This window comes from Phocoena sinus, chromosome 9, assembly GCF_008692025.1.
Source record: "Phocoena sinus isolate mPhoSin1 chromosome 9, mPhoSin1.pri, whole genome shotgun sequence".
In the NCBI taxonomy this organism is placed as follows: domain Eukaryota; kingdom Metazoa; phylum Chordata; class Mammalia; order Artiodactyla; family Phocoenidae; genus Phocoena; species Phocoena sinus.
Window position 1 is genome coordinate 95249097 of NC_045771.1, and position 12297 is coordinate 95261393.

The following is a 12297-nucleotide window of genomic DNA, read 5'->3' on the forward strand; positions in this document are numbered from 1 at the left end:
AAGAGGTGGGGTCGAGGGTGTGACTGTGGACTTTCATTTGTCCTCTTTCCCTAGCCCCAGAACTGTGAGAGGCTGGCCTGCTCTTCTCATGTCATTCAGAGAAAAGCCAAAATCTTTTGAAGTCCTCCAAGGTTATACGACACCTGCCTCCCCTGCTACCTCTCCAAGTTCATCTGGTCCACGCCCTTGAGTGGTTCCTGGGACACTTAGAGGGGTTTGCCTTTCTGGGCCTTTGCACTGGTGATTCCCTGTGCCTGGAATTCTCCTCCCTCCATCTCTTTTCCTGGATTACTTTTCTTCATAGCACAGATCACCTTATCATATTCCACATTATATACTACCATAATATTTTATATAACTGTGTATACAGATTATGCTAATGTATAATTTTTTAAAAGGTAAAATCATAATTCTCGTACAAATATAAAATGAAAACAAATCAAAGATTTTATTTAGTTCTAGTGAATGAATCAGTAAGATTTTAAAACTGGTTCACTGAGAATTCATCTTGCAGATTTATATCCTTTACTTACCAAAATTCATTTGCATTGCCATGCACAGGAAGCATTTTCATGGCTATAGGTAGGCAACTTATAATTGTATCAGTTTCTACAACTTAAATTCTATCCCTACAGTTGTAAGATAGTCTATCAAACACCTTATAGATTCATATCATCCCCTGAGGATCTCCTAGACAAGATTTTCCACTGAAAGGACACTCAGTGATCTCTTTTGCCCATTTTCAACTCTTGAAGATATTCAATCCTGCCAATAACTACGTACTCATATTCTATATTAATATACTGACGAGTAAATACTATGTCTTCATATATGACTATTTCCCATGGTAGAGTATAATTTCCTTGAGGACAAAGATTTTTAGACTTTCTTTCATGGCTGTATCTCTTGTGTCTAGAATAGTAGTGAATACATAGTAAGCATTTAATGAATTTTTTTGAGTGAGTGAATACACAACTCCACCAGGATATGTAATAACTATATAGGCATAGAGGAGTCTAAACCTACATAGAGAAAAATAATGGTTATCCCATAAAAGTAGTATTATTCTATGAGGATATCATTTACATGACTCCTGCTCTCAGTTAAATTGTTAAGTAGAATGCTTAACTGCCGACCTTCAGCCTTTTTCAAGGCCACAGTCAATCCCCAAAATAAATATACCCTAGTGCTGTTTAAAAAACAAACTATACACCCAAAAGGTAAATTTAAATTTTTACTGATTGGAAGCAAGAACTGCTGGCTTGTTTTCTTTCCCATCTTCAAAATTCTTGGGATCTAGAAGACTGGGGTGCCTTCTACATATGTGGATTTTTTTATAAATTTCAGTGGATATTTAGGAAAATGAAATATTTTCCATAAAAGTACTTTTTATTTTGATTTTCAGCTATCCCCATCTTACTAAATTATTGGCTATTCCAGAGATAGGACACATTTTTTCCCCTCTAATAGAGCATGAAAAAATAACCATTGTAGTTCTCAACACATTTGATTTCTTACCAGAAGGCCTCTTTAGTTCAGCTCCTTGGATTTCAGGTCAGACTTTCAGTGGATCTGTTTTTCCCATTCTTGGGTTGTCTCTAGGACAGCCTAGCCGTCTTTACAGATCTCATTAATAAGATTGTTTTAAAAAGAAAGCAACAGACTAACTAAGCCCTCTTCCAAAAGCTCGTCAATGCTCTAAAAACCTCAAAAATGTTAAAGACATTCTTATAAGGAATGGTCACAGCAAATTTTTCACTCAGCTAAGTGGCTTGTGCATTCATTGAATGCTAGACACAAACAGGTCAGTCTAGATAAAATCCTACTTCATAAGGAGGAAACCCATGCTTCCTAAGATTCCACCAAAACTGAGATTCTGTATATTGATTTCAGCCCAAGAAAGATGTATTGAAGACAATGTGTGGGAGGAAAGGAAATAAACAAACAATGTTTATTGAGTGTTTATTATGCCCCTGACAGTGGGCTAGCAATTTTCAAACACTATTTCCTTTAATTTTCTCGATATTCCTGGGAAGTAGTTATCATCTCCTCAATCTATCACCATCTTTATATATTAGGAAATTGAGGCCCATGAGGTCGATGACCAGACCAAGGTCACAGAGCTGGGGAGTGACAAAGGCAGAATTCAGAACTACATGTCATGTGCTCCCAAGTCCCTTTTTTTTTCTCACTATGGCAGGCAAGCTACAGCCGCAGTTATGTAACTCCTGCTTTAATCTGTGCATTTGTAAATTGGTAATGATGCTTAAAGTACAGCAGGAAGGAGAACGGCAGAAAAAACAGCTTTTAATCATACTCATACTTTAATATCTACGTTTTCAAGGATTTTATGGTGATCCACTGTAGAAGCAGAGAAATGGTACCCAGTGAACTTCAGATGAGGGCTATGAAGGGTTCATGGGTGCCATAGTCAAAAGTTTCTTTCCTGGGAATTGCTTAATTCCTCTTGTTCAATTGAAAAGGGCTTTGCCAGTAGAATTTGCTTTTCTATACAACTTAACCACTATATATACAGTATAAGGAAGGTTCTTGACTTGGCTATAAACAAAATAGCAGTATGGATTTGGGCATCTCTTTTCTGTATATATAATATTTTGCTTCAGTCACAGGGGACTGATCATAATACTTTCACCTGGCCTCACCGGGCAGTTGAAAGGATACAGTGAGATGGGAGATGAGAAAATGTTTTCAAAAACCTGGTAATAAATTTATTGAGTAACACCATAGTAGGAAGTGATAGAACACAAAAATCAGTGCTTTGAACTTGTCCTTCTCTTCAGTGGACGAGCTTGGTCAGTGAGTCCCCTATCTCTCTTGCTGTTCCTACCTGTAATAACAACAGTCATCGTAAGTGTGCAGAGAGCCTCCTCAACTAATCCTCACAAAACCAGGGAACCTGACATCATTCCCACGTTCTAGGTGAGAGGACTAAAGGCCAGAAATCTCACATAAATGGTTCAAGATCACGTAGGTGAGACTCAATCTTGTATCACCTAGCTCTAAACTATATGCTTGTTTTCCACACCGTAACACTGGAGATGATAGTGGTTTATTCCACACAGCTATGAGCAGAAACCCTCATTTAAGTGATAGGGTTTAGGCAGTGCCTCAGACTGGGAGATCACCCTCCACCACAGCCGGGCCTCGGCGCTGGAGACCTTGAAGGTCTCAGAAAAAGAATTCCTTTCTTTTGGAACAGACAGCACATCATTAAACCTCTCAGCTACTTTAGCTATTCTTTAGCTGCTTCGTTTAAATGGTTTGTCTAATTAGTTGGTTGCTTCCTACTGTCTCAAAGGAAAGAAAATGAGACATTTAGTTTTTAATCAGTACGAAGTTCAAAAAGGCCAGAATTTTAAATAACTTCTGAACTTCACCCAACCCCTTTTGTTAAACAAGAGCCTACGTTCGCTCCTAAAGCTTATTATTTCATGGTTGCGATAGATGAATTTATAGGAAGTTCAGTGGAGAAAGAAGACTCTACATTAGACACTTAGCTGGGAATCACTTAGCACAGACGTTGAAGAAAGTCTGAAAATTTGGTTTGGATGAAATCAGCCTCAAGTTCTTCTTTCCTTTATTTTAACAAATGAATCTCATGACTTGACAAGGCAAGAATGTCCTAGTCATAATGGATATGATGAAGTGTGATAAGACAAAAGATACTATGAATTGAGAGAAAATGTTTTCCGTTCATAAAAATATAGTAAAAACAAAGGGAAATGAATGAAAAACAGCGCGGCCATTTGAAAATCTGGTTTTGTCTATAATGCCTGTGTGCGTAGATCCATATTTTAAAATAAACCTGAATATTTACCCAAGCCTAAATTTAGGTCCTCTATTATTTGTTCTGCCTGTCTTTATCATGATTCAAGCTTCATATTTCATTGTGTGAAAGAAGTATGTGGCAGGCTAATGGTCTAAATACCTAAGTCTCATTTCATAAATATTTATTGCCAACTGATGTGTTCCTATCTTTGAAGTCATATGCATGGCTCACTGTAAGCCTATACTTTCCTCCTCTTCTTGTGAAGAATAACTACACAGCACTCTTGTTTACATGAGGATCGCTTTAACACAGAGTTGATTTTTTTAATCCACATCTTCTCACATCACTCATCTTTGCTTTGTTATATTTTCTTCCCCCTTTCACCTCACATTTCATGTAGCAAAGGCCAGAAGTAATAAACCAAACAACATGATCTGTGCTGCTGTTGAATTAAAGCAGTGGTACAGGCTAGGCTGACCATTCATAACCTGCCTGGAGTTGCTGCAGGGGACCTACCAGGTCCAGGGGAGAGAAATAAACAAAACCCAGAGAAGAAACTCAGAATAAAAGAAGCGAGCGTGGCGGATCCTGAACATCAAACCAAAACCGCTGGACATGATTCAATAGAGAGTCACTGGAGGTCTTGAAGCAAGAGAATCAAGTTAAGAAACAGAGCTTCAGGAAAATTAACCTACCTGCATTGTACCTGAAGGACTGCCACAAACTGGAGGAGAGACCAGTTAGGAGGCAACTGCAATAATATAGATGAGATGGGATGTAGAACTGGACATAAACACAGTTCCACTAAAATTGAGGCGTTAGATGATGACAGTGGAAACATATAGGAAGGTGCCGATGGGAGCGGTATCGGCACCACAGAATTGACAAAATTTGGAAATATTGGATACAGGGCAAACTTGAGTAGAAAATGCAGTAAAATTTTTAACTATAGGGAATAGGAAAATGAGGGAGGCATTAATTAAAATTGAACAAGGAAGAGAAGCATGATTAGAACAGAAGATGATGTGAATTGATCATTTTTGGACATTATAAATTTTAAGTTTTACTGGAGCCTGAATAAAGAGACATCCACAGAAGTAGTGGGTGAGAGAGGCAGGCGTGAGCTAAATATTTGGTTGGATAAGACATGGCAGATGAGGAAAAGAAAGGCATGTAGGAATGATTTCTGGTTTCTGGCTTGGATGGCCATATGGTGATAATAACCAGGATGAGTTATTGAGAAGGAGAAGCGTTGAGCAACCACGGGGGAGCCCATATATTCATGTTGAATTTAGGTTTCTCACGGGATATACAGGTGAAAACATTCAGAAAGGTGAACTCACCTGCCTGGAGCTCAGTGGATGGGTCTAGTTGAGCAATCTAGATTTGGGAACAGCAACAAGAATTTAAAACACTGTTAAGGGGAGCAGAGTTCCTCTTCTGGGAAGATGAAGTAGACATACCTTTCCTTATTCCTACATGAAGTAGAGCTAAAAACCCTGTACATTATTTATAAAACAAACTTAGGAAGATTCTTAGAGGTAGAAAGAAGGCAGATCTATCAGGACCTTAGAATGAGAGGAGCAGTATGTTGGGAAGTTTCCAGGGTTTTCTTTGTTCTCATACATCTCAGACTTGGGGCTGAAGAAGCTGGCCACCTGGAAACAACAACAGACACAGACAAAAGAGCCCAACAAAGCCCGCTCTTTCCAATCAAAGGAGCAGGAAAGGGGAAACCTATCAGGTCAGAAAATTTTAGACAATGACTGGTCTACTGCATCTAGTAAAGTACCACAGAAAAAACTGTAGCCCCTCCTCAACTCACGCTAGCTAAAGCCAAGTGGAGAGCCTAGACTTTTACTTTCATGAAGTTGTAACAAGGTGCCTCAATACCTTTGATCAGAGAAGGCCAAGTAGGGAGCTAGGACTTTCACCCCCACCAACCAACAGTGAGCTCCATCCAGTCCTATTGTATCAGTGGACACCACATGGGTATCCTGGACATCCAACCCCACTGGGCAGTAATGAGGCACCCCTCCCCTTCCCTGATATAGGGTGGTGTCATAGGAAGCCTAGTAGAGAGTGAGGACTGTCACTGTCACCCAACAGTAATAAGGCCACCATGCAGTGGAGTCTCAGTGGAGACTACATGCAGAGATGGAGCTGTCACCCCACCCAGGAATAACCAGGAATTTCCACCTTGGGTATCAGGGTGACTGGAGAACCTGGACTCACACATCCACCTGGCAGTAACAAGGTAGCTCCCCTTCCTCTCCTGCAGAATGAGTGTCAGTGGAAGCCAGCAAAAGTAGAAGGTTTAATATCCAGAGTCTTATAAGACAATATAAAAATGTCCACATTTCAACTGAAAACCACTCATCAAACCAAGAACCAGGAAAAGCTCAAACTCAATGAAAAAAAGGCAATCAATATATGCCAACATCAAGATGGCAGACGTGTGAGAAGTATCTGACAAAGATTTTAAAGAAGCTATGTCAGATAAGCATCTGACAAAATTCGATACTCATTCAGGATAAAAACTCTCTGAAAAAATAGAAGCGGGGGGGAACTTTCTTAACTTGATGAAGCATATGAAAAAAAAAACCCTATAGTTAACATTATAATTTTAATGGTGAGTGAATGCTTTCCCCTAAGATCAGTAACAAGATACAAATGTTTGCTTTTATTTGACTCTAACTCAACTAGCTTACTCTTGCCAGTGCAATAAGGCAAGAAAAGGAAATAAAAGCATACATATCATAAAGAAAGGGGGGGAAAACTGTCTTTACTTGCAGATTACATGCCTGTATATGTAGAAAATCCCAAGGAATCTACCAAAATATCCTTAGAACTAAAATGTATGCTCATCAACATCACAGGATACAAGATAAATATTCAAAAATCAATTGTGTTTCTATGTAGTAGCAATAAATGTGTGGACAATGAAATTAAAAATACAAAACCATTTACAGTCACTCAAAAAAGAAAATCTTAGATAAAATCTAACAAAACCTGCACAGGACTTGTATGCTGAAAGAAATCAAAGAAGATCTAATGAATGGAGAAACATATTGTGTTCATGGACTGGAAGACTCAACAGAGTCAAGATGCCAATTGTCCACAAATTGATATACAAGCTTAATGCTATACTTAAAAACTCCAAATAAAATTTTTTTGTGGATATAAATAAGATTATTCTAAAACTTATATGAGAGGCAAAGAAACTAGAATTGCTAAATCAGTTTTAAAAAAGAATAAAGTGGGAGGACTCAGTCAATTCAATTTTAAGATATACTGTGTAACTACAGTAAAGAAGACTGGGAGGTATTTGCAGAAGGAAAGACACATAGACCAATGGAACATAACAGAGAACCCAGAATAGACCCATAAAAATATGCCCAACTGATTTTTGACAAAGATGCAAAAGTAATTCAATGGAGGATAGTTAACCTTTTCAACAAATGGTGCTGGGACACGAACACAGGCACTACTCAACCTAAGTATTGTGTGTTATACAATAATTAATTTCAAATGGATAGTGAACTTAAGTGTACAATGCAAAATTAGAAAATTTTTAGAAAAAAATATAAGAGGAAGTCTTCAGGATCTAGGGCTAAAGAATTCTTAGACTTGACACTAAAACCATGATCCATAAAAGGAAAATTTGATATCTTGGGCTTTATCAAAATTAAAAGCTTTTGTTCTGTGAAAGAACCCATTAAGAGGATGAAAAGACAAGCTACAAAGTGGGAGAAAATATCTGCAAACCATGTGTCTGGCAAAGGGCCCTCAAAACTCAAAAGTGAAAAAGCCTATACAATCAGAAGACATGAAGAGACATTTCATCAAAGCAGGTATATCCATAGCAAATAAGCACATTGAAAGATATTCAACATCATTAGCTATCAAGAAAAAGCAAATTAAAACTACAATGAGATACCACTACCAATCTATCAGAATGGCTAAAATAAAAAACTGACAACACCAAATGCTAGCGGGGATGCAGGGAACCTGGATCACTCATATACTTCTGGTAGAAATGCAAAATGGTACAGTTTGGCAATTTCTTATAAACTTAAACAAGCAAATACCATATGACCCACAATTGCTCTCTTGGGCATTTATTTCAGGGAAATGAAGGTTTATCTAACTACAAAATGAACATTTATTGCAACTTTATTCCTAATAGCCAAAATCTAGCAACAATTCAGATGTGCTTCACTGGGTGAATGACTAAACAAATTGTGGTACATTTATGCAATGAAATAGTCCTCAGCAATAAAAAAAAGGATGAACTACTGATACCCAGAAGAACCTGAATGCAACTTGAGAGAATAATACTGAGTGAACAAAAGCCAACCTCAAAGGGTTGCATCCTGTGTGATTCCATTCTTATAACATTCTTGAAATGACAAAACTACAGAAATGGAGAATGGGCTAATGGTTGCCAGAGGTTAAGGAGGCACAGGAATGGAAGGGAAGTGGGTGACACTATAAAAGAGCAACAGAAGGGATCTTTTTTTTTTTTTTTTTTTTTTTTTTTTTTTATGCGTTACGCGGGCCTCTCACTGTTGTGGCCTCTCCCGTTGCGGAGGACAGGCTCCGGACGCGCAGGCTCAGCGGCCATGGCTCACGGGCCCAGCCGCTCCGCGGCATGTGGGATCCTCCCAGACCGGGGCACGAACCCGTGTCCCCTGCATCGGCAGGCGGACTCTCAACCACTGCGCCACCAGGGAAGCCCCAGAAGGGATCTTTTTGTGAGAGAATTGTTCTGTATCTTGTCTGTATCCATGTCCATATCCTGATTGTACTATTGTCCAGAGTTGTGCATACCCTTGGGAGAACATGGGTAAAAGGTACATGAGATCTCTGTACGATTTCTTAAAACAGCATGTGAATCTATGAATATCTCAAACTTAAAACTTTAATTTAAAAAATACTGTGCAAGTCAAGAAAAATGTTGTATTACCTGGACATGATCTACATGGTGATGGTTTACAAGTCTCTGGTAAGGAGCATAAAACAGAAGGCAAACATGGCCAACTGAGAAGAACCATTATTCAAGGGGCTATTGGAAGAGGAGGATCTTATGTTCATAATATTAATTATTATTATAATAATAAGGTCATGTATGATCAAACCCAAAGATGACTGAGCAAGGATTTTTCTTTAGTGTGTAGAACCAAGAAATAGCTAAAGAAAGAAAGAGACTCTTAGAAAGTAGAACTTAAGCTTATTTTGGAAGTAGAAAATGGATAATAGCTTACATTCAACAATACCCCTTAAATGACCCCAAACTGCCAACTTTTATAGATTTTAACAAACTTGAGGAGGGGCTAAGTTTCCAGTCTGGTCAATTCAGTGACGGCTGAGGAAGCTAAGGAAAAAATGAGGTCAGACCATAAGAAAGTAAGCCATCAATAATCCCCACCCCAAGCAGTAACCACAACAACTACTTGAGGATGGACTTCAAGTCAATCTTGTTTTGATCACAAGAGTCACGGGGGGAAAAAAGGAGTCTGGGAAGTCCAATTTGAAATTTGGGTTAAAATTTCAAACAGGCAGAAATCTTTCATTTTAAAAGCTATCTCTCATTTTCTGCTCCTCTCTTAGGGCTGTCTGGTGGCTTTCCTCCCCTTTACAGTTAAGCTCATTGAAACAACACTTTCACTGTATTCACGTCTTCATTTTCCATTGCCTTAAGTCAGAATAATCTGATTTCTGCTTCCATTACTCCAATGAAATGACTCTCCCCAAAGTTACAGATGACCTCCCTGTTGCTAAATCGAACAGATATTTTTCAGTCAGTATCTTCCTGGGTCTTTTTATTATTGGGGCATTTGTCCCTTTTGAGCACTCCTTTCTTCTACACATGATTTCTCCACCATTCTTTCCTAGCACTATTCCTGCCTCTACAGCCACATCTTTAGACTCTTCATGTCCTCTCCTTTTCTGCTCACTCCTTGAATTTTGATGCCCTGTAGGTTCCTGTCTCTCAGTCTGTCCTTGGAATTGTGTTCACAGCCTTGATTTAATTACTCCCACATCTACACTGAACCAAGATCTCTTTCTCTTGTGATCAGACATACGTACCCAACCCCATATTGGACAGATTCATAAAATGTGCTATTCGTTCATTCATTCAAGTGTTTATTGGGCATTTTGTGTCAGACACTCTTCGATGTTAGGGCCAGGTGGACAGAGCTCCTGTCATCAGGAAGCTCGTACTCTGGAGTGGATACAGCATTTATTGCATGTCATTTCTGCTTCTCAGTTGGGCTTATGAAAATCTTTGCACTCTCTCTTCTTCTTCAATATCTCATCGAAGTGTCTCTCTGTTACCTATCCTGCCAGGTCCTCCCAGAGAGGACCATCCCCACCAGGTACAGCTGTCTTCCCCTGTGGGCTGTCTTCTAACCCTCAGGACACCAGAGTGAACTGTGGTTGCTGACCAAGTACAGGGGAGGAAAAAATGGACCTCTCCCAGATTCTGTACCACTGACATCAGATGCCTCTACCTCAAGTCTTGAGGGCTATCTTATCCCATTCAGCTCATCCAATAGTTTAAGCACACAACTTAATTTATTTTTTTTTACCATATTTAGGTATATGTTCCTTAAAACCAAAATAAAACAACCAGTCTCCTGAGACTCAGCTCACAACACCAAGTATAATTATTTAGCAACTCCTCGTGGGCTTTTCATGTTGTCTCATCCTTCTGTTTCTTTCAGCCTTTCCTCTGATCTCTCCCTGTTGGGAGCACTGCTCATTTGCTCCACTCACCCCATTTCCACCTCCCAGCTAAGATGAGCTCTTCCATCTTCCTATCAACACTGGTCATGTGTTTCTGGCTCAATTTTAACAACTTCCCTAGCTCTAACTACCTCACTGCAAAACCTGGCCACCACCCACACTCTGGGTTCAAATCCACAGGAAGGAATCCACTCTGGTTGATCTTTCTCCTAGTGATGTACATCAAGAACTTGTCCATCGACTGAGGAATAGATAAAGAAGATGTGGTACATATACACAATGGAATATTACTCAGCCATAAAAAAGAACCAAATAATGCCATTTACAGCAACATGGATGGACCTAGAGATGACCAGACTAAGTGAAGCAAGTCAAACAGAGAAAGACAAATATCATATGATATCACTCATATGTGGCATCTATCTTAAAAAATGAACTTATTTACAAACCAGAAACAGATTTACAGATATCAGAAACAAACTTACGGTTACCAAAGAGGAAACGTGGAAGGGAGGGATCAATCAGGAGCTTGGGATTAACATACAGACACTACAATATATAAGATAGACAACCAACAAGGACCTACTGTATAGCACAGGGAACACTACTCAATAGTCTGTGATAAACTATATGAGAAAAAAATCTGAAAAAGAATGAACATATGTATATGTATAACTGAATCACGTTGCTGTACACCTGAAACTAATACAACATTGTAAATCAACTCTACTCCAATAAATTTTTTTAAAGATCTTTATCCATGTTGCTAATCAGAACCACTTCCCCAGAACAGCACATCTAGCTTCTCTCTCCTTGCAACTGTTCACCTACCCCCCATCATTCCACCCCCTGCTTCTTTATTCGAAAGCTTTCTAACATGGCGTTTCCTCCATTCTCTTCACTCTGAGTTGACATGTACCATATTTCTTTTCTTTTCTCTCTTTCTTCTTATGAGTATGTAACCACAGAATTTTCCCTGTCCTTTAGTACTCTGCTCCTATGTTCTCATGCACCCCCTTGACCCAACTGGAGGTCCCTTCTTTGCAGGAGTCACTGGAGGAGAATTATAGGGATACCTGTAATCCACACAAATGTATAACAAAAAAAAGAAAAATGTACCCAAATTTCTTATAGGCATCAGTTGACACTAGTGGACAGCGGACAGGCAACGGGTTGAGGATGCAGATATAACTGTTCTGAAATCCTATCTCTGCCACATACAAGCTGAATGACTTGGATAAGTTTAATAAATATATCAGTAATATTAATGATAAAGTCAGCTATGATTGAGGGTCTATTTCTTGTTTTGAACTTTGTATATTTTATATCTAAACTCCACAATGACTCAAGAGGAAGGTATGATTATCTAAACGTATAAAAAAGGAATGAGACTTAAAGAGGTTGGCAGCAGGCTTTGGTTCCTCACCACCCGTGCCTCTCCATGGGGCTTCTCTTGACATGGCAGCTGGCTTCCCCCAAAGTGTGTGATCTGAGACAGACAGAAAGGAAGAGGGAGACGGAGACAGAGAGACAGAAGCCAAAGGCCCTTTTATAACTGATCCCCAAAGTGACATACCATCACCTCTGCAGTATCCTTCTGATCACACAGATCAACCCTGGTACAATGTGGCACGTGGGAGGGGATTACACAAGCGTGAAACTATCAAGACGCAAGGTTCACTGGGGGTGATATTGGAAGTTGGCTGCCACATCAACAATATCAGGACAGGTAGGTGTTCCTGGTTAATATTTTT

The 12297-nt window shown here is 39.2% G+C and overlaps 1 long non-coding RNA gene across 2 annotated transcripts in view; it reads right to left on the reverse strand.

Annotated features, from left to right (window-relative positions):
• Positions 1–1670, reverse strand: part of LOC116759536 — a 173676-nt gene extending 172006 nt beyond the window's left edge. The window contains exon 1 of one of the 2 annotated variants that reach the window (XR_004351464.1): positions 1519–1670. This is a non-coding gene — a long non-coding RNA (uncharacterized LOC116759536). The remainder of the gene's footprint in view (positions 1–1518) is intronic. The other variant, XR_004351465.1, reaches the window with a different exon arrangement.
• Positions 1671–12297: the final 10627 nt, after the last annotated feature.